Here is a 23461-nt window from a genome sequence, read left to right as displayed (position 1 = left end):
GGAAGTTCACAAGGCTAACTGGAAGAGAGAGAGAGAGAAAAAAAAAAGGGTGACTAGTACGGACACGGGTTTCTCTCTCTCCGCTCACCTCTCAAGGGCGAGCAAGACAAAGAGTAGGCGCCATCTTGGACATACGTCATAAGCAGAGCGACCTCAGGTCTGCACCGGCCCTGAGCCTAGCAGAAAAACCTGACTCTGGGCGGGGCGAATTAACAGGAGATTAGGACCTAGTAAATTTGTGGTGCTACGGAACTGAAACTGTGAAAAAAGAGACGGTGGGGCAGAGAACTCACGGAATTCACGTGAGCACTCTCCAGAGACGCTACAATTCCATAACTTTGGCAACCCAGTGGGAGGCTGAAGGAGAATTTGAGCCCACTCTGAGGGCAGAACAGATTCCCTGTGGGGTTCTTGGGAAAGAGCTTCCGATCTCTGGCTCCTGTGGGTATATCATTTGCCTGCTAACTACCTCCAACTTCGTTCAGCTGTGCGGAATTACTTCCCTTTTGAATCAAAAAAAAAAAAGAAAGAGAGACAGAGAGAATTACCACGCCTAACCTGGGAGTGTCACCTTTGGCACACCAAACAGAGCTCTCAGGCCACACCCATCTCAAGCCCTAAGGCTCCATCAAAAACAGATAGTCCACTTAACCTAGAGTCATAGTATAACAAGAAAAAGCACCACAGTGAAGAAACCAAATATCTCCAATATCCCAAATAACAAACGCGAAAACCGAGGTAATAAAAACAAGGAAGTCACCATGAAGCCCTCAAATGAAAAAGACACCCCAATTCAAGATTATGAAGATGATGACATAGAAGAAATGCAAGAAGCAGATCTCAAAAAATTGATAAGAACATTAAGAAGTTCTCAAAAACAAATTCTTGAACTACAGAAATCCTTAATGGACAAGATAGAAAATCTCTCTCGTGAAAATGAAATATTAAGGAGGAATCAAAATGAAACGAAACAACTAGTACAACAGGAAACTGGGATAGTGACTGAAGTGAAGAATTCAATAGATCAAATGAAAAACACAATAGAGAGCCTTACAAACAGAATGGGTGAAGCAGAAGAGAGAATATCGGACTTAGAAGACAGAGAACAGGAAAGTATACAGTCAAACCAAAGAAAAGAAGAGGAAATTAGAAATCTAAAACATATTGTCGGGAATCTTCAGGATACTATTAAAAAAACCCAACATTCGGGTTCTAGGAGTTCCTGAAGGCATGGAGAGGGAGAAAGGATTAGAAGGCCTTTTTAGTGAGATATTAGCAGAAAATTTCCCAGGTTTGGAGAAGGACAGAGAAATCCTAGTACAGGAAGCTCACAGAACCCCTAATAAACACGACCAAAAGAGATCCTCACCACGACACGTTGTAATTAAACTCTCCACAGTGAAACATAAAGAAAAGATCCTAAAATGTGCAAGAGAGAAACGTCAGATTACTCTCAGAGGATCTCCAATCAGACTCACAGCTGACTTCTCATCAGAAAATCTAAAAGCTAGGAGGGAATGGCGAGATACAGCCCAGGTACTAAGAGAGAAAAACTGCCAGCCCAGAATATTATATCCTGCAAAGCCATCATTTGTGAATGAAGGTGAAATAAAAACTTTTCATTGCAAACAGAAATTGAAAGAATTTGTTGCCACTCGTCCAGCCCTGCAAAAGATGCTTAAAGATGTGTTACACACAGAAACACAGAAACACGGTTGTCGCTCCCCGTCTTCGTGGAGGAACGACACTAAACCCTGCCTAGGCTTCATATCCGAGTCACGGCACAATTATGTCGCTCCCCGTCTTCGTGGAGGAACGACACAGGACCCTGCGCTGTTCTTTCGTCTGCTCGGCCCTCCCCGGGTTTGCTGCTGGCTCTTCCCGGGTTGGCTACCATCCCTTCCACCTCCGTGGAAGGGCGGTTCCCCCTGCCACATTCCCCACTTCCGCGGGGGAGTGGCACACCACCGGCCGGCTCTCTCGGGGGCTGCACAGGTGTTCCTTCGGATGTTCCCCTTAGATGTTCCCTCTTAGATGTTCCTGGTGCATGCCGTCTCTCTCCTCCTTTATAGTCCTCCTCCGCCAATCCTAACTCGGCTGCCCACATGCCGAGTACGCTGCTCTCCTCCAATCAGGAGCAAGTCCTACAGTTTATTGGCTGAACTGGAGGCAGCTGTGTAGAAGCTGTTTTCTTCTCTCCCAGCGCCATATTGTGGGAGAGCAGATGCATAGAATAAGTCTTAATTCCAGTAACTCAGTCCAGTCTGGGTTGCTCCCCACAACGGTCATCAATATGAAAGAAGGTAAAGGAAGGAAACCAAGGAAGGAAAGCTCACAGCAAAAGATCACAGGGAATTCAAAGCATATATTAGAACTTATCTTTGGCAAATGGCAGGGCAAAGTTACCACTTATCATTAGTCACATTGAACGTGAATGGCCTGAACTGTCCAGTTAAAAGACACCGATTGGCTGATTGGGTTAAGGAACAAAACCCATCTATTTGCTGCTTACAAGAAACACATCTTTCCAACAAAGATCCATACAGACTGAAAGTGAAAGGCTGGAAAAAGATATACCATGTCAACAGAAATGAAAAAAGAGCGGGCGTAGCCATCTTAATATCAGACAACATAAACTTTACCACAAAAACTGTTAAGAGAGACAAAGAGGGACACTATATCATGATTAAGGGATCAATTCAACAGGAAGATATAACAATTATCAATGTATATGCACCTAACTACAGGGCACCAGTTTATCTAAAAGATTTATTAATGGACTTAAAGGGAGACTTAGACCCCAATACAGTAGTACTGGGGGACTTCAATACTCTACTCTCAGAAATAGACAGATCATCCGGTCAGAAGATCAACAAGGATACAGTAGATTTAAACGACACTATAGCCCAAATGGATCTAACAGATATATACAGAACTTTCAATCCTACAGCTAAAGATTTTACATTCTTCTCAGCAGTACATGGAACCTTCTCTAGGATTGACCACATACTAGGCCATAAAGCAAGTCTCAGCAAATTCAAAAGAATTAGAATCATACCATGCAGCTTCTCAGACCATAAAGGAATGAAGTTGGAAATTAGCAACTCAGGAATCCCTAGAGCATACGCAAACACATGGAGATTGAACAACATGCTCCTGAATGAACAATGGGTCATAGAAGAAATCAAAAGAGAAATCAAAAACTTTCTGGAAGTAAATGAGGATAACAGCACAACATACCAAAACTTATGGGACGCAGCAAAAGCAGTGTTAACAGGAAAGTTTATATCAATAGGTGCCTATATCAAGAAATTGCAAAGGCACCAAATAGATGAGCTTTCAATTCACCTCAAGGATCTAGAAAACCTACAGCAAACCAGACCCAAATCGAGTAGGAGAAGAGAAATAATTAAAATCAGAGAAGAAATCAACAGGATTGAATCAAGAAAAACATTACAAAAAATCAGCCAAACGAAGAGCTGGTTTTTTGAAAAATAAACAAAATTGACACCCCATTGGCCCAACTAACTAAAAAAAGAAGAGAAAAGGCCCAAATCAATAAAATCAGAGATGAAAAGGAAATGTAACAACAGACACCACAGAAATAAAAAGAATCATCAGAAATTACTACAAGGACTTGTATGCCAGCAAACAAGAAAATCTATCAGAAATGGATAGATTCCTGGACACATGCAACCTGCCTAAATTGAACCAGGAAGACATCGAAAACCTAAACAGACCCATAACTGAGACAGAAATTGAAACAGTAATAAAGGCCCTCCCAACAAAGAAAAGCCCAGGACCAGATGGATTCACTGCTGAATTCTACCAGACATTTAAAGAAGAACTAACTCCAATTCTTCTCAAACTATTCAGAACAATCGAAGAAGAGGGAATCCTCCCAAATTCTTTCTATGAAGCCAGCATCACCTTAATTCCTAAGCCGGAAAAAGATGCAGCACTGAAAGAGAATTACAGACCAATATCCCTGATGAACATAGATGCAAAAATCCTCAATAAAATTCTCGCCAATAGAATGCAACAACACATCAGAAAGATCATCCACCCAGACCAAGTGGGATTTATCCCTGGTATGCACGGATGGTTTAATGTGCGCAAGACAATCAATGTGATACACCACATTAACAGACTGCAGAAGAAAAACCATATGATTATCTCAATAGATGCCAAGAAAGCATTTGATAAAATACAACACCCGTTCATGATGAAAACTCTAAGCAAACTGGGTTTGGAAGGAACATTCCTCAATACAATCAAAGCAATCTACGAAAAACCCACACCCAACATCCTATTGTTTGGTTTTTTTTGCGTTTTTTAAAGATTTATTTATTTTTTATTTTTTTTTTTTTTGGCTTCTCACTTTGTTTTTTTTTATCTTTTATTTAATGAATATAAATTTCCAAAGTACGACTCATGGGTTACAATGGCTTCCCCCCCCATACCGTCCCTCCCACCCACAACCCTCCCCTTTCCCACTCCCTCTCCCCTTCCATTCACATCAAGATTCATTTTCGATTATCTTAATATACAGAAGATCAGCATAGTATACCTTAAGTAAGGATTTCAACAGTTTGCTCCCACACAGAAACATAAAGTGAAAAATAATAGATTATTTTTTTTAAATGATGATGAAATCAGAGCAGACCTATTGTCATGTTTAATCCCAGTGAGAGTCAAGTTGGGAATTGATAATTTCTTTTTTTTCTTTTTTTTTTTTTTACAGAAGATCAGTTTAGTGTACATTAAGTAAAGATTTCAATCGTTTGCACCCCCATAGAAACACAAAGTGAAATATACTGTTTGAGTACTAGTTATAGCATTAAGCCTCAGTGTACAGCACATTAAGGACAGAGATCCTACATGAGGAGTAAGTGCACAGTGACTCCTGTTGTTGACTTTACAAATTGACACTCCTGTTTATGGCATCAGTAATCTCCCTATGCACCAGTCATGAGTTTCCAAGGCTATGGAAGCCCCTTGAGTTCTCCGACTCTTATCTTGTTTAGACACGGTCATAGTCAAAGTGGAGGTTCTCTCCTCCCTTCAGAGAAAGGCACCTCCCTCTTTGAAGACCTGTTCTTTCCACTGGGATCTCACTCACAGAGATCTTTTTGCCCGAGTGTCTTGGCTTTCCATGCCTGAAATACTCTCATGGGCTTTTCAGCCAGATCCGAGTGCCTTTAGGGCTGATTCTGAGGCCAGAGTGCTATTTAGGACATCCGCCATTCTATGAGTCTGCTGAGTATCTCACTTCCCATGTTGGATCACTCTCCCCTTTATTTATTCTATCGGTTAGTGTTAGCAGATACTAGACTTGTTTAGCCAACATCCTATTGAATGGGGAAAAGTTGGAAGCATTTCCACTGAGATCTGGTACTAGACAGGGATGCCCACTCTCACCACTGCTATTCAATATAGTTCTGAAGGTTCTAGCCAGAGCTATTAGGTAAGAAAAAGAAATTAAAGGGATACAAATTGGGAAGAAAGAACTCAAACTATCCCTCTTTACAGATGACATGATTCTGTACCTAGGGGACCCAGAGAACTCTACTAAGAGACTATTGGAACTCATAGAAGAGTTTGGCAAAGTAGCAGGGTATAAAATCAATGCACAAAAATCAACAGCCTTTGTATACACAGACAATGCCATGGCTGAGGAAGAACTTCTAAGATCAATCCCATTCACAATAGCTACAAAAACAATCAAATACCTTGGAATAAACTTAACCAAGGACGTTAAAGATCTCCATGATGAAAATTACAAAACCTTAAAGAAAGAAGTAGAAGAGGATACCAAGAAATGGAAAAATCTTCCATGCTCATGGATTGGAAGAATCAATATCATCAAAATGTCCATTCTCCCAAAAGCAATTTACAGATTCAATGCAATACCAATCAAGATACCGAAGACCTTCTTCTCAGATCTGGAAAAAATGGTGCTAAAATTCATATGGAGACACAGGAGTCCTCGAATAGCTAAAGCAATCTTGTACAACAAAAACAAAGCCGGAGGCATCACAATACCAGATTTCAGGACATACTACAGGGCAGTTGTAATCAAAACAGCATGGTACTGGTACAGAAACAGATGGATAGACCAATGGAACAGAATTGAAACACCAGAAATCAACCCAAACATCTACAGCCAACTTATATTTGATCAAGGATCTAAAACTAATTCCTAGAGCAAGGACAGTCTATTCAATAAATGGTGCTGGGAAAATTGGATTTCCACGTGCAGAATCATGAAGCAAGACCCCTACCTTACACCTTACACAAAAATCCACTCAACATGGATTAAAGACCTAAATCTACGACCTGACACCATCAAGTTACTAGAGAACATTGGAGAAACCCTTCAAGATATTGGCACAGGCAAAGAATTTCTGGAAAAGACCCGGGAGGCACAGGCAGTCAAAGCCAAAATCAACTATTGGGATTGCATCAAATTGAGAAGTTTCTGTACTGCAAAAGAAACAGTCAGGAGAGTGAAGAGACAACCAACAGAATGGGAAAAAATATTTGCAAACTATGCAACAGATAAAGGGTTAATAACCAGAATCTACAAAGAGATCAAGAAACTCCACAAAAACAAAACCAACAACCCACTTAAGAGATGGGCCAAGGACCTCAATAGACATTTTTCAGAAGAGGAAATCCAAATGGCCAACAGGCACATGAAAAAATGTTCAAGGTCATTAGCAATCAGGGAAATGCAAATCAAAACCACAATGAGGTTTCACCTCACCCCGGTTAGAATGGCTCACATGCAGAAATCTACCAACAACAGATGCTGGCGAGGATGTGGGGAAAAAGGGACACTAACCCACTGTTGGTGGGAATGCAAACTGGTCAAGCCACTATGGAAATCAGTCTGGAGATTCCTCAGAAACCTGAAGATAACCCTACCGTTCGACCCAGCCATCCCACTCCTTGGAATTTACCCAAAGGAATTTTAATTGGCAAACAAAAAAGAGGTCTGCACCCTAATGTTTATTGCAGCTCAATTCACAATAGCTAAGACCTGGAACCAACCTAAATGCCCATCAACGGTAGACTGGATAAAGAAATTATGGGATATGTACTCTTTAGAATACTATACCGCAGTAAGAAACAACGAAATCCAGTCATTTGCAACAAAATGGAGGAATCTGGAACACATCATGCTGAGTGAAATAAGCCAGTCCCAAAGGGACAAATACCATATGTTCTCCCTGATCGGTGACGACTGACTGAACACCAAGAGGGAAACCTGTTGGAGTGAGGTGGACACTATGGGAAACAGTGGCTTGATCAGCATAGCCCTGACTGTTAATGAACAATTTAATACATTATCCCTCTTAGTAGTTTTTTTATCTGTTCTACTTAATATGACTGGTTTAGTTCTGTAATTGATGCACAGTTATTCTTAAGTGTTGAAAATTAACTGAAATGTGATCCCTGTTGAACATGGGAGTGGGAATGGGAGAGGGAAGAGATGTATAATTTGGGACATGCTCAGGCTGACTTGCCCCAAGTGGTGGAGTTGGAAGCATACCAGGGGATTCCAATTCAATCCCATCGAGGTGGCATGTACCAATGCCATCTCACTGTTCCAGGTGATCAGTTTCAGTTCACAGTTGGTCATGGTGGAGGGACTGGGAGTCAAAGGGAGCACATAGACAAGTCTAGTACCTGCTAACGCTAACCGATGGAGTAAATAAAGGGGAGAGTGATCCAACATGGGAAGTGAGATACTCAGCAGACTCATAGAATGGCGGATGTCCTAAATAGCACTCTGGCCTCAGAATCAGCCCTAAAGGCATTCGGATCTGGCTGAAAAGCCCATGAGAGTATTTCAGGCATGGAAAGCCAAGACACTCTGGCAAAAGATCTCTGCGAGTGAGATCCCAGTGGAAAGAACAGGTCTTCAAAGAAGGAGGTACCTTTCTCTGAAGGGAGGAGAGAACCTCCACTTTGACTATGACCTTGTCTAAACAAGATAAGAGTCGGAGAACTCAGAGGGCTTCCATAGCCTTGGAAACTCATGACTGGAGCATAGGGAGATTACTGATGCCATAGACAGGAGTGTCAATTGGTAAAGTCAACAACAGGAGTCACTGTGCACTTACTCCTCATGTAGGATCTCTATCCTTAATGTGCTGTACATTGAGATTTAATGCTATAACGAGTACTCAAACAATATATTTCACTTTGTGTTTCTATGGGGGTGCAAACTGTTGAAATCCTTACTTAATGCATACTAAACTGATCCTCTGTAAAAAAAAAAAAAAAGAAATTATCAATTCCCAACTTGACTCTCACTGGGATTAAACATGACAATAGGTCTGCTCTGATTTCATCATCATTTAAAAAAAATAATCTATTATTTTTCACTTTATGTTTCTGTGTGGGAGCAAACTGTTGAAATCCATACTTAATGTATACTAAGCTGATCTTCTGTATATTAAGATAATCGAAAATGAATCTTGATGTGAATGGAAGGGGAGAGGGAGTGGGAAAGGGGAGGGTTGTGGGTGGGAGGGACGGTATGTGGGGGAAGCCATTGTAACCCATGAGTCGTACTTTGGAAATTTATATTCATTAAATAAAAGTTAAAAAAAAGTATCTTTAACATGCCAGTTGACTATTTTTGTCTTCCATTGTGAGGTATTGTTTTAAACATTTTCCCACTTATATTGTGTTGGTTGTCTTAAGATGTAAGAATCTTTCATACATTATAAAGTCCTTTAGTCAAAGTGCACATATTTCAAATATTTTCTCCCTTTCTGACCTGCCTTCTAATTTTTTAAAGAACAAAAATTTTTTTTATGTTTTGTATAGGGCTTCAAATCTTCTCTTTAATGAAGAAAAGTTTAAAAAACTAAACATAAATTAAAACTAAACTTTTATTTAATCAATATAAATTTCCAAAGTACAGCTTATGGATTACAATGGCTCCCCCCCCCAATAACTTCCCTCCCAACAGAAACCCTCCCCTCTCCCGCTCCCTCTCCCCCCCTCCATTCACATCAAGATTCATTTTCAATTATCTTTATATACAGAAGATCAGTTTAGCATATATTAAGATTTCACCGTCTCTTTTTTCACAGTCTCAGATCAGTAGCACCATAAATTTACTAAGTCCTAATCTCCTGTTAATTCGCCCCACCCAGAGTCAGGTTTTTCTGCTAGGCTCAGGGCCGGTGCAGACCTGAGGTCGCTCTGCTTATGACGTATGTCCAAGATGGCGCCTGCTCTTTGTCTTGCTCGCCCTTGAGAGGTGAGCGGAGAGAGAGAAACCCGTGTCCGTACCAGTCACCTTTTTTTTTCCCCTCTCTCTCTCTTCCAGTTAGCTTGGTGAAGTCCCCCCCGCCCCGGGGGTCGTTCCCTCTAGTCTCCTCTCTCCGCTTGCCTGCCGGTGTCTCGGGTTATTGAGGTTCGGCTCACCTCGCGTTCCAGCGCTGGTGTGTTGAGTCTGCCGCTGATGTCCCGAACTGTGGGCTCCCACGCTCTCCACGCAGGTCTGCACTTACTCCTCATGTAGGATCTCTGTCCTTAATGTGCTGTGCATTGAGATTTAATGCTATAACAAGTACTCAAATAATATATTTCACTTTGTGTTTCTATGGGGGTGCAAACTGTTGAAATCTTTACTTAATGCATACTAAACTGATCCTCTGTAAAAAAAAAAATAAAAAAAAAAAGAAAAGAAAAGAAACTATCAACTCCCAACTTGACTCTCACTGGGATTAAACATGACAATAGGTCTGATCTGATTTCATCATCATTTAAAAAAATTAATCTATTATTTTTCACTTTATGTTTCTGTGTGGGAGCAAACTGTTGAAATCCTTACTTAATGTATACTAAGCTGATCTTCTGTATATTAAGATAATCAAAAATGAATCTTGATGTGAATGGAAGGGGAGAGGGAGTGGGAAAGGGGAGGGTTGTGGGTGGGAGGGACGGTATGGGGGGGAAGCCATAGTAATCCATTATTCGTACTTTGGAAACGTATATTCATTAAATAAAAGTTAAAAAAAAAAAAAGATTTCAACAGCTTGCACCCACACAGAATATAAGTGTAAAATACTGTTTGAGTACTAGTTATAGCATTAAATCATAATGTACAGCACATTAAGGAGAGAGATCCTACATGAGGAGTAAGTGCACAGTAACTCCCATTATTGACTTAACAAATTGACACTCTTGTTTATGGCATCAGTAATCACCCTAGGCTCTAGGCTCTCGTCATGAGTTGCCAAGGCTATGGAGGGTTTGGAGTTCACCAATTCTGATCATATTTAGACAAGGACATAGTCAAAGTGTAAGTTTTCTCCTCCCTTCAGAGAAAGGTACCTCCTACTTTGATGACCTGTTCTTTCCACTGGGATCTCACTTGCAGAGATCTTTCATTTAGGTGTTTTTTTTTTTTTTTTTTTTTTTTTTTTTTGCCAAAGTATCTTGGTTTTCCATGCCCGAAATACTCTCATGGGCTTTTCAGCCAGATCTGAATGCATTAAGGGCTGCTTCTAAGGCCAGAGTGCTGTTTAGGACCTCTGCCATTCTATGGAGTCTGCAGTGTATTCCGCTTCCCATGTTGGATCATTCTCTCCCTTTTTTATTCTATCGTTTAGTATTTGCAGACACTAGTCTGTTGCAGCCATTGTAGGAATGAAATAGCAGATAAATATAGTGAGATCTTCCATCTCTGTCTCTCCTTCCCTCTGTCTCTCTCTCCGCCCCCCCAATCTGTCTCTCCTTCTCTCTGAAACTCTTCCAAATAAAATAAAAAGAAAAAGGTCTTATATTTAAGGATCATATCTTCACATACTTAAAATACCCACTACAATGATTGATAAAACATGCATTAAGGCACATCATCATGAAACCAGAATAACAAGAATTGAGAAAATTTTAGAAGCTTTCAGAAAATGAAGAGGAAACATACAATGCATTACAAAGAGAGGGATATCAAGCTCCTACTCAGTAACATTAGAAGGTATAAGAGCAACAAGGCCTTCAAAATTCTGAAGATGCTTTTTGACCTAGAACTCTATAATTCGTATAAAATACGAAGACAGACAAAAGATGTTTCCAGACATTCAAAGTCTCAAAATATTAAGTATGGACTCTGAGAAACAAAGGAATAAGTCAAGAAAGATAAAATCATAGGATCCTGTAAATAGAGTACCAGGACAGAAGAAAAATTCAAGTCCTTTAGGGTAGTGAAACCAGGATGACAAGTATAAACATACCTGTAGAATAACCAGTCCAGACTGAAATGGGATGATGAATGAAAGATAATATCAAGAAAAAGATAAATAAAATAGAAAGGAACAGGGAATAATTTAAGAAAAGCTTGTAGTTCCAATTAAATATAATAGGTACACACAGAAAAATTTTACTAACTGTTGTTTAATGAATATAAATTTCCAAAGTACAGAGTATGGATTACAATGGTTTCCCCCCCATAACGTCCCTCCCACCCGCAACCCTCCCCTTTCCCACTCCCTCTCCCCTTCCATTCACATCAAGATTCATTTTCAATTCTCTTTATATACAGAAGATCAGTTTAGCATACATTAAGTAAAGATTTCAACAGTTTGCTCCCACACAGAAGCATGAAGTGAAAAATACTGTTTGAGTACTAGTTATAGCATTAAATCTCAATGTACATACAGCACACTAAGGATAAAGATCCTACATGAGGAGTAAGTGCACAGTGACTCCTGTTGTTGCCTTAACAAATTGACACTCTTGTTTATGGCATCAGTAATCACCCTAGGCTCTTGTCATGAGCTGCCAAGGCTATGGAAGCCCCCTGAGTTCACTGACTCTGATCATATTTAGACAAGGCCATGGTCAAAGTGGAAGTTCTCGCCTCCCTTCAGAGAAAGGCACCTCCTTCTTTGATGACCTGTTCTTTCCACTGGGATCTCACTCGTGGAGATCTTTCATTTAGGTTTTTTTTTTTCCCCCAGAGTGTCTTGGCTTTCCATGCCTGAAATACTCTCATGGGCATTTCAGCTGGATCCGCATGCCTTAAGGGCTGATTATGAGGCCACAGTGCTGTTAGGACATTTGCCATTCTATGGGTCTGCTGTGTATCTCACTTCCCATGTTGGATCGTTCTCTCCCTTTTTGATTCTATCAGCTAGTATTTGCCGACACTAGTCTTGTTTATGTGATCCCTTTGGTTCTTAGACCTATCATTATGATCAATTGTGAACAGAAATTGATCACTGGGACTAGTGAGATGGCATTGGTACATGCCACCTTGATGGGATTGAATTGGAATCCCCTGGTATGTTTCTAACTCTACCGTTTGAGGTAAGTCAGCTTAAGCACGTCCCGAATTGCACATCTCTTCCCTCTCTTATTCCCACTCTTATATTTAACAGTGATCACTTTTCAGTTAAGTTTCATCACTTAAGAGTAATTGTGTATAGATTACAGTATTCAACCAAAAGTATTAAGTAGAACAAACAAAAAGATACTAAGAGGGATAACATATCAAGTTGCTCATCAACAGTCAGGGTGAGGGTTGGTCAAGTCACCGTTTCTCATAGTGTTCATTTCACTTTAACAGGTTTCCTTCTTGGTGCTCAGTTAGTTGTTACTGATCAGGGAGAACATATGGTATTGTCCCTTTGGGACTGGCTTATTTCACTTAGCATAATGTTTCCAAATTCCTAACAGGGATCACTTTTCAGTTAAAATTTAAACACCTAAGAATAATTGTGTGTTAATTACAGAGTACTAGAACATAGTACTAGAACAAAAAAATACTAAAATGGATAAAGTATTACATTGTACATCAACAGTCAGGACAAGAGCTGATCAAGTCACTGTTTCTCATAGTGTCCATTTCACTTCAACAAGTTTCCCCTTTGGTGCTCAGTTAGTTGGTACACAGAAAATTAAACCAAATATGGTATTATTGATTCAGAAAAAAACACAGAATATGTAAGAAAGTATAAGCATATATACTACATAGTCCACAATAATTACATAGCCAAATTATACTTACTAAATATTTATTTAATCACACACTGGGGAGAAAGTAGGAAAAGATGTCTGTATATGAGGGAAGGAAGATATTGATAACTGAATCTTCATATGTGAAATCAATAGATAATTCCTAAAAGTTAAAAATCAAGAAAAAATATTCTATGTAGCAGCAGGAAAATAAGAGAAAAAACAACCACAGGGAACAGAAATGAGATTGATGTGTGCAGTTTAGACAAATGCTGCTTTTACTTATGTGCCTTATAAGTTTTTATTTTGGGGGTTTTTTGAATGAATTTTTAAAAACAGAATACATATTATTTTGATATGAAGTTCAAATTACATTTAAAAATATCTTACTGGCACTACTTCAAATTTTCCTTGGATGCAATACCTCAAAATTAGAAAAACAAGACATGATTAGAAGAGATGAAATTTAATTCACCTAGGTTGAATTCTTAAGTAGTAACCTACCCTCAATATCCATGCTTATTCAAATCTCTCCAATGTGATATCTTCATTCTCACTGAGATCTGGAGTAAAACAGACATGTTCTTTTCCCAAAAATAGATGTTATTAATGCATTATGATTGTTTTTTTCATTTTAGTTAAAGTATACAGACTTCATGTATTTCATGTATACAGATTTAAGAACATAGTGATACTTCCTGCCCTACCCTCCTTATTGCCTATGCTCCCACCCTTCCTCTTCCTTCCTCTTATTCCCTCTCAATTTTTACCATGATCTACTTTCAGTTTACTTTATACTCATAAAATTAACCCCACACTAAGTAATGTGTTCAGCAAATAGTATGAAGGAAAAAAGACGCTGTTCCTATTGTTTTTAAGAAAATAGGCCTACATCAAAGAAGGAGGTACCTTTCTCTGAAGGGAGGAGAGAACCTCCACTTTGACTATGACCTTGTCTAAACAAGATAAGAGTTGGAGAACTCAGAGGGCTTCCATAGCCTTGGAAACTCATGACTGGAGCATAGGGAGATTACTGATGCCATAGACAGGAGTGTCAATTGGTAAAGTCAACAACAGGAGTCACTGTGCACTTACTCCTCATGTAGGATCTCTGTCCTTAATGTGCTGTGCATTGAGATTTAATGCTATAACGAGTACTCAAACAATATATTTCACTTTGTGTTTCTATGGGGGTGCAAACTGTTGAAATCCTTACTTAATGCATACTAAACTGATCCTCTGTAAAAAAAAAAAAAAAAGAAAAAAAAAAAGAAATTATCAATTCCCAACTTGACTCTCACTGGGATTAAACATGACAATAGGTCTGCTCTGATTTCATCATCATTTAAAAAAATCATCTATTATTTTTCACTTTATGTTTCTGTGTGGGAGCAAACTGTTGAAATCCATACTTAATGTATACTAAGCTGATCTTCTGTATATTAAGATAATCGAAAATGAATCTTGATGTGAATGGAAGGGGAGAGGGAGTGGGAAAGGGGAGGGTTGTGGGTGGGAGGGACGGTATGGGGGGAAAGCCATTGTAATCCATAAGTCGTACTTTGGAAATTTATATGCATTAAATAAAAGTTTAAAAAAAAAAAAAAAAGAAAAGAAAATAGGCCTAGGTCATTTTGTTTCATTAAGGGAAAATAAGTAATATGTAATGGTTATCCAATTAAAGTCCCTTAACTTGAAAATCCTACTTGCTTACTTGTTTGCCTGTTCTTTTATATACACAAGATATTCAAAAAGTTAATGGAAAATGTATATTATGAAACAAATGCATTGATTTGAAACATTTTAACACCAAAATAAATTACTTGTATTTTTCCACGAACTTTCTGAGGTAGCCACATATATGTTTCTACAGATAAATTAGGAGAAATCTATCCCTTTGTATTTAAAAATGCTAAGAAAGCTATATTTAAATTTCTCCATGGATACAGTTTCTCTCTGAGGGAAAGAAATAGAAAGAGGGTAGAGCACTTTCTCTACAATTTTCATTTAGAATTCCCAATAGAAATTCATATCTGGAGTGCAAATAAAAGCATTCTTTCATCCTCAAGCATCTAATGTACAATTCAACCTGTGGGGTTCAGAACAATTGAAAAATCACAACTTCAGACAGAATAAAGGAGTATGACTAATAGCAGGATATTTGGGGGACTTTGAATATGACAGAACAGTATGTACAATTTTTATTTGAGTATTTCAAGTAAAAGTGGCATTTTTCCATAAGTATATACAATTAATTTTCAGTTAAAATAAAACATTTAAATGGCACATTTAGATGTTTGTTAGCTTTTCATTACCTACCTGAGAGAAGCTACTTAGGAAAGAACAATTATTTCAACTCAGTGTTTGGAGGGTCACAGGTCACAATTAGGCAACCCATCTGGTGAGGCTGGAAAATGATAGAAAGACTATTGAATGGGAAGCCAGGAAGTAGAAGTAGATAGGAAGTATGTTCTGCATATGTAACCAACTTTCTCAGAAGAGCTACTTTCTGATGTCAAGCCCCTCAGTGACCTAAAGACATCCCTCCAAGCCTACTTGCCGGGTGCCATCATGAGATCAATTATCCATCCTTAATCCATCAACAATTGTCATCAAGCCATTAACATTAGACTTTGGAGTTTAAATATCTGCATGAATTTAGAGAGTCAAATCCTGTTTAAACTGTAATAATATGTATCCAAGATTCCATGATACAATTGATCTTTTGACTAGGTAACTCTAGTCCTAATCATATCAAAGGTCTCTACTGTATTGTTTACTCTTCAATTTTCAGTTGCCACATCCCATCTCTCCCTCTTCTTCTCCCCTCCTCCATCTCTTACACACACACACATGCGCGCGCGCGCGCGCATGCGCAATTACTGCTCTAGCCTTTCACATGCTGCTTTTATAATTGGAAGTTAACTTTTTCTGCCTATTGCATTGTGAATTTCCTCTGAAACTTCATGTGGATTTTTGCCTGCCTCAGTGCAGGTTGGTGGGTTTAGTTGTAGATCTCACTCCTTCCTACTATTCCTGTTCTTTTAAAATATGACATGAGTTCTGACCTCTGGAGTATGACAGAATATGTTTACCAGTCCTTCATGCTGTTGAAGACAGTAAAGTTACTCTGAATAGATTTTAACTCCTTTTCATGTGTAATTCACCACAGAAAAGTTGTCTTTGATGTGTCTTTCTCTCAAAGGAAAAAGTAGTTAATGGATTCATTTTAGCCAAATGCCACAATAGCAGAAATGCTCTAACTCATATTATTATGGGTGTTGGACTTCCATTACAGTGATTTCCAGACTTTGGTGTGCACAAAATTCTCCGGACATAAAACCAAAATGCATATTTGTGAGCCCCATCCCCCTCCATAGATTCTGAATAAGTCTAAGGAAGACTCCAAGAATCTGCATTTTATATAAGCAATAAGGTAATTCTAACATCGGGGTCCTATGGACCATCTTTGAAACACATTTTAGTTGTCAATAAGGCCCACATGGATCTACTCAAATATATCCACTCCTTTCAGTTCTTTGAGAAATATGTATCTGACAACCTATTTTTTCTCTTCTGATGGCTTTAAATACAAAAAACAAGATGGAAACTATTGGCACTGTCCTTTTAAAGAGCATCACTATTTGGAAAATGAAATATTTGCTTGCTTTCCTCACAAAGAAAAAGTTCCACTTGCTGTGGGAGTAAAAGGTGTTTTGATTGCAAAATTTCTGTTCAAATTCTAATCCTTTTATATGGCATTAGACAATGTTCTCCGTTAGCTATTCCTACAGCATTTCAAATTCTGAGGAGGTGGTTGCAGTGTGGGCTAATGCCAGTGTTATTTAAAGAGTGCACAAACAGAATCAAAACTTAAAGCTGCTTGAGGGGACAGAAGAGTGGCCTCCTCAGCAACAGTACTTCCAGTTTCTAAAGCCACTGAGACACCCTGGAGCAAATATGACCCATCTCTTATAAAGATGTAGAAAGTGAATTACTTCTCAGGTTGAAAGGCTAGAATCTGGCTAAAACAGCCCTTGGGATATTCTCCCTAGTCCTGATTGCAGGCTCCCATAAGACCTTGGGCAATGGAAGAAATAAAAATATTTAGTTCAAACTGACACTTTAAGATTTTAGAAAACCATTTTATGACTCTAATCATATACAATTAGGTTATCAATATTTACCTCACAAAAATAATTGTAAAAATTGAGCTTAGTTTATGAAAATATGTAGCACAGTACCTAGCAGTAAACCACTGTAACATTCATTCTTTCATTCCTACCAAATAATTTGGTCTGGAGTCACTGCCACACCAATCCCTTAAGTAGTAGTCAGTCTCTCCAGCTAAAATTTGTCATAGGGAAGCACTGCTTTCCATGGACACTGCAAGCCAGTCAATATGGTTGATTAGCAAGCAAGCAGTTATCTCAAGAACAGTTGGGGCTGGTGCTGCAGTTCACTAAGCTAATCCTACGCCTACGGCGCCGGCACCCGGGGTTCTAGTCCAGGTCGGGGTGCCGGATTCTGTCCCAGTTGCTCTTATTCCAGTCCAGCTCTCTGCTGTGGCCCAGGAAAGCAGTGGAAGGTGGCCCAAGTCCTTAGGCCCCTGCACCCACATGGGAGATCTAGAAGAAACTCCTGACTCCAGCTCCCATGGCCATTTGGGGAGTAAACCAGTGGATGTGACATTTCTGTCTCTTCCTCTCTGTGTCTGTAACCCTACCTCTCAAATAAATGAAAAAAGACACCAGCAGTATGCATTAAGAAAAATGATCATCTATATACTATTTACAATATACTCAGTTTAGACTCAAAAACACAAATATGTTGACAGTAAAAGGGTAGAAAAGCAATGTCAGGGCCGGCATTTGTAGCAGTGGCTTATTTTGCCAATTGGAATGCCCATATCCTGTACCAGAGTATATGGTTCACATCCAGGCTGGTCCTCTTCCAATCCATCTTTCTGCTAATATGACATCTTGGAGGCCACAGATGATTCATGTACTTAAGTTCCTTCCACGCACATGGGAGACCCAGATGAAGTTCTGGGCTCCTGGATTAAGCATGGCATGGCCCTATCTATTGCAGATATTTGGGGAGTGAACAAACATTTCAAAGATATTTATTCATTCCTCCTTTTCAAATAAAAATGAAATTATTTAAGAAAGTATGTTCCATGTAAACAGTAAACAAAAGAAAAGGTTAAGCTGCTGAACTAATACTGTAGTGAACAAAATAAGTCAAAAATGTTAGAAGAGACAAAACTGGACATTAGACATTTTATATTGATAAGAGTCAATTCATCAAAAAGATCTAACAAGTATACATATATGTGCACAAGAGTTCCCAAAAAACACAAAGCAATTAAAGAATTAAAAAGAAACACAGCATTCTACAAGGCCGTAACATTCCATTTTTTCCATTTTTCAATAAAGCATAGAACATCTAGATAATCAAAAAAGGAAATCGAGGACTTAATAATATAAATCAAATATATCCAATAAACATATATTCCAAGTAGCAAACTACACATTCTTCAAGTACATGGTATGTTTTTCAAAATATACTACAAGCTAGGAGGATACACATCAATAAAATTTACAACTGCATGGCACTAGAAATCAATACCAGAAAAAAAACTGAAAAATTCATAAATGTGGAAATTAGACAACATATTCTTCACTGACAAATAAAAATCACAAGGAAAAGTAAAATAACTTGACACAAATGAAATCTCAGCATGCTAGTAACTTACAAGAAGAGGTGATAGCAATGCTAATTAGTTTTTTAAATGATGTATTTTATTTGAAATGCAGAATAGAGAGGGAGAGACACAGATCTTCCATCTGCTGGTTCACTCCCTGAATGTCTGCAATATCCAGGTTTCAGCCAGTCAAAAGCCAGGAGCCCAGAACTCCCTCTGGGCCTCCCATGTGGGTAGGAAGGACTCAAGCACTTGGGCCACCTTTAGCTGCTTTCCTAAGGCACGTTATTATCAGGGAGCTGGATCAGAAGCAATGCAGCTGGGAATAGGACACTGTGATATGGGATGTTAGTGTTGCAAGCAGTGGCTTAACCTGCTGTACCACAATGCAGATCCCAAATATACCTCTTAATGTGTACTTTAAAAATAAGAACTATATTACAAAATTCTTCATACCTCATAGAGCTTTAGAAAAAAGAAAATATCCCAAACCAAATCTATCACAAGGAAGAACATAAAGATTAGATCAGAGAGAAATGATATAGAGAATAGAAAACAAAAGAGAATCAATTAAAGCAAAAGTTGGTGCATTAAAAAGATGAACAAATTATAATCCTTTACCTAAATTAAAGGAAAAAAGAGAAGATTCAAGTAACTAAGATCAGAAAGGCAATTGGTGATATTAGTCCAAATATTATAGAAATTAAAATTATAAACATAATAATTTTATGCATATAAGTTAGCAAAACACTGAACTGAGTCAAGAAGAAATAAAAACCTTAATATCCCAGTGACAAAAAAATGAATCATTAATCAAAAACCTTTCAACAAAGAAAAATCAGGGACCAGATGGCTTCACTAGTGAATTATACCAAACATTGAAAAGAAGGTGTCGAAGATGGCAGAATAGTGAGGACACGCAGTGATAGTCTGGGAAAAGAAAGTTTAATAAAAGTGGAGTTACTGTAGTTTTGGGGAAAGGCTCGGGAAAAAATTGCAGAGGAAACTCTTCTAGATCTAGTGGATGTGACATGGAGGACCTACGGGGAGAGCAAGGATGCCCATGGCTCTGAAGCCCAGCTGCGGAGTCTAAGTACCAGCACTGGAAGGGGAGGTGAGGCAAAGCCTCAGTAGCCCAAGACATTGGCAAAGAAATGGCAGAAAGAGGCTTGAGGGAAAGAGGCTAGAGGGAAAGAGGCTAGAGGGAAAGAGGCTTGAAGCCCAGCTGGGGAAAGTACCAGGCCAACTAGAGGAGAGAAAAAAATAAATAAATAAAAGGGACTGGCACGGACTTGAGCCTCTGTCTTGCTTTGCTTTGTAAGGTGAGTGGAGAGAAAGAGTAGGTGCCATTCTGGACATAAATAAAGCGGCACCCACCATCAGGCAAGCAGAAAAACCTACTCTGGTGGGGAGAAATAACAGGAGGTTAGGACCTAGTGAAGGTGTGGAGCTAATGAACTGAAACTGAAAATCTGAGGGTGTGGGAGAGAACTCAAAGTACACAAACCTTGGCAACCCAGTGGGAGACTGCAGAGAAATTTGAGACCACACTGAGAGCTGCATAGACCCATTGTGTGGTTCTTGGGGCAGAGCAGACGATTATCATACCCACAGGGGCCAGATTTCATACATTGACTACCCTCAATTCTGCTCAGCTGTGCAGAATTACTTAGCTTCTGAGTTTAAAAAAGAGGGCAGAAAAAGTGAGAGAAAACAAGCTGGGTGAGTCACCTTTGGCACACCCTTAAGCCTGAAGAACCAAACAGAGATCTATGGCCACACCCATCACATGCCTCTAAGGATCCACCAAAAGCAGACAGTCCACTTAATCTAGAGTCATAATATAGGCCGGTGCCACAGTTCACTAGGCTAATTCTCCGCCTTGCGGCGCCGGCACACCAGGTTCTACTCCTGGTCAGGGCGCCGGATTCTGTCCCGGTTGCCCCTCTTCCAGGCCAGCTCTCTGCTGTGGCCAGGGAAGTGCAGTGGAGGATGACCCAAGTCCTTGGGCCCTGCACCCCATGGGAGACCAGGATAAGCACCTGGCTCCTGCCATATCGGTGCGGTGCGCAGGCCGCAACGCACCAGCCGCGGCGGCCATTGGAGGGTGAACCAACGGCAAAGGAAGACCTTTCTCTCTATCTCTCTCTCTCACTGTCCACTCTGCCTGTCAAAAAATAAAAAATAGAGTCATAGTATAATGAGAAAAACCACTACAGCAACGAAACCAAAGAATATGTCCACAATGCCAAGCAACAAATGCAGAAACTGAGGAAACAAGAACAAGGAAGAAATTATGACACCCCCAAATGAACAAGACACCCCAATTCAAGATTATGAAGATAAGATAGAAGAAATGCAAGAAACGGACACTCGCGCTCCCCGAGTCTCTCTCCTGCCTAACCCGGGCTGTGCTTCCCCCGCCAGGCACGGCAAGGCGGGCCGGCAGCCAGGATGCAGGCCCCGCACAAGGAGCACCTGTACAAGCTGCTGGTGATCGGTGACCTGGGCGTGGGCAAGACCAGCATCATTAAGCGCTACGTACACCAGAACTTCTCGCACTACCGGGCCACCATCGGCGTGGACTTCGCGCTCAAGGTGCTGCACTGGGACCCGGAGACTGTGGTGCGCCTGCAGCTCTGGGACATCGCAGGTCAAGAGAGATTTGGAAATATGACCAGGGTCTATTACCGAGAAGTTATGGGTGCATTTATTGTTTTTGATGTCACCAGACCAGCCACATTTGAAGCAGTGGCAAAGTGGAAAAATGATTTGGACTCAAAGTTAACTCTCCCTAATGGCAAACCAGTTTCAGTGGTTTTGTTGGCCAATAAATGTGATCAGGCGAAGGATGTGCTCATGAACAATGGCCTCAAGATGGACCAATTCTGCAAGGAGCATGGTTTCGTAGGATGGTTTGAAACATCAGCAAAGGAAAATATAAACATTGATGAAGCCTCCAGATACCTGGTGAAGCACATCCTTGCAAACGAGTGTGACCTCATGGAGTCCATCGAGCCGGACGTCGTGAAGCCCCATCTCACATCGCCCAAGGTTGTCAGCTGCTCCAGCTGTGCCAAATCCTAGTAGCTTTTTTTTTTTTTTTTTTTTTTTTTGCTGGCAGATGATAGAAATAATCCCATCATCCCATGAATTGTGCCTTTTTTTTTAATCATTTTCAGTAAATGTCAGGATAGGGAAACACATGTGGCAAGCCAAAGATTTATGCCTCTATCTTTCCTATAAGAAAGAAGCAACAAGTGCTGTTTTTATGTTTCTCCCACCATCAGCACGGTGTTTACAAGCTTTTTAAATATTTAATCTTCTGGGACTGGTGCCGTGGCTCACTTGGTTAATCTTCCGCCTGTGGCGCCGGCATCCCATATGGGCACCGGGTTCTAGTCCCAGTTGCTCCTCTTCCAGTCCAGCTCTCTTCTGTGGCCCGGGAGGGCAGTGGAGGATGGCCCAAGTGCTTGGGCGCCTGCACACGCATGGGAGACCAGGAGGAAGCACCTGGCTCCTGGCTTTTGCTCGGCACAGCACCAGCCGTAGCAGTCATTTGTGGGGTGAACCAATGGAAGGAAGACTTTTCTGTCTCTCTCTCTCTCTCTCACTGTCTATAACTCTTCCTGTCAAATAAATAAAAAAATTTTTAAAAAGGTATTTAATCTTGGGGCTGGTGCTATGGCATAGAAGGTTAAGCCTCCACTTGCAGTATTGGCATCCCATATGGGCACTGGTTGGAATCCTGGCTGCTCCACATCGGATCCAGCTCCCTGCTCATACACCTGGAAAAGCAGTGGAATATCCCAAGAACATGGGTCCCTGCACCCACATGGGAAGCCCAGAAGAAGCTCCTGGTTCCTGGCTTTAGCCAGGCCCAGCCCCAGCTGTTGCAGACATCTGGAGAGTGAGCCAGCAGATTCATATCCTCTCTCTCTCTCTCTCTCTCTCTCTCTCCTGCTCTCTCTGTATCTCTGCCTTTCAAATAAATAAATAAATCTTTTTAAAAAAGTATTTATTCTGTTGCAAAATTCTGTTGTGTATCCAACCAAAATTCTGCAGGACCAGAGTCAGCCCTGTCATTACCTTATTTAAACCAGTGTATGTCTAAAGCCTAAAAGAGATGGGGAAAAAATAGCAAATAAGCTGTCAATTTTATCATTGACTGTTGGGTTGTCCCTGGTGTCTTTGTGCAGATTTCAATACCATCTCTGATGGTCTGACATGCCTGTTACGTAGAAGAGTTATTTTCTCCTCAAATGACCTCCATAAGAGATGCCTCTGATTTAGCTCTTCACAGTCACGTACACAGGCTTTCTGCTCTTTCATTGCCTTCATTGTCACTTGCCATGCCCTGAATGTCAGTTTAACTGAAAACTGTTATGAATAGACCTGCCCCTTATGTGTGCCTTTTGATTAGCTTTCTCAGCCTCAAGCTGCGGGACTCTTCTGTACATGTAATATATATTATATATATTTTCACAAGTGAAAAATAAACAATAAAAGATGCTGTTTCCCAAAAAAAAAAAAAGGAAATGCAAGAAACGGATCTCAAACAATTGATAAGAACATTAAGAAGTTCTCAAAAACAAATTCTTGAACTACAGAAATCCTTAATGCACCGAATAGAAAATCTCTCGTGAAAATGAAATATTAAGGAGGAATAAAAATGAAATGAAGCAACTAGTAGAACATGAAACTGATAGTGATGAGAAATCATAATGAAATGAAGAATTCAATAGATCAAATGAAAAACGCATTAGAGAG

At 39.9% G+C, this 23461-nt stretch overlaps 1 pseudogene across 1 annotated transcript; it reads left to right on the top strand.

Moving 5' to 3' along the window:
* Positions 1 to 21064: 21064 nt before the first annotated feature.
* LOC138847512 (ras-related protein Rab-38 pseudogene) lies at positions 21065 to 23230 on the top strand (annotated as a pseudogene). Its single transcript, XR_016228206.1, has one exon. The product of XR_016228206.1 is annotated as a ras-related protein Rab-38 pseudogene (transcript).
* The last annotated feature ends 231 nt before the right edge of the window (positions 23231 to 23461 follow it).

Source organism: Oryctolagus cuniculus, chromosome X (assembly GCF_051225735.1).
Source record: "Oryctolagus cuniculus isolate XC-2025 breed Fujian yellow rabbit chromosome X, ASM5122573v1, whole genome shotgun sequence".
NCBI lineage: Eukaryota > Metazoa > Chordata > Mammalia > Lagomorpha > Leporidae > Oryctolagus > Oryctolagus cuniculus.
The sequence above is the reverse complement of the archived record's forward strand: the minus strand, read 5'-3'. Positions and strand labels throughout refer to the sequence as shown.